Source organism: Belonocnema kinseyi, chromosome 6 (assembly GCF_010883055.1).
Source record: "Belonocnema kinseyi isolate 2016_QV_RU_SX_M_011 chromosome 6, B_treatae_v1, whole genome shotgun sequence".
Lineage (NCBI taxonomy): Eukaryota > Metazoa > Arthropoda > Insecta > Hymenoptera > Cynipidae > Belonocnema > Belonocnema kinseyi.
Window position 1 is genome coordinate 47044213 of NC_046662.1, and position 616 is coordinate 47044828.

Below are 616 nucleotides of genomic sequence, written 5' to 3' on the forward strand. Positions count from 1 at the left end.
AAAAAGCTGAATTTTTAACCCAATTTAAAGGCAAATAGTTTAATTTTAAACTATAATTATGAATCCTTAATAAGAAAGAATTAATTTTTTTACTAAGTAGTTCAACTTTAAGTCAATAACCGAATTTTCCACCCAAAAATTATGATTTTAATTTTTAACAATATAGTTGCAATTACAACAAAACGACTTTGCAACACAAAAATATTTACAGTTGATAATTCAACCGAAAATTGTAATTTTTAATTGAAAAGTATAAATTTTTCATAAACAATTTAATTTCTACAAAGAAAAACGAATTTTTAACAAAATAGATGATTTTTTAACCAAAAATGGTATAGATTAATTGTCAGTTTCAAAAATGTATTTTGAACGAAAGAGATAAACCTTCAAATAAAGAAAATAAAAATTTTAACAAAGAACTTGAACTTTTGATAGAAAAGGGAACTTTTTTACAAAATAGTTACATTTTCAACAAAATAATTAGTTTTGTAAGCAAATAATTGAGTTTTTATCCAAACGAAATGAATTCCAAAATCGCCAATTTCTTTAATTTTTGTCAAATACGGATCAAGATATAAATAAGACTATTATAATATAGCATAATTATAATGTTATC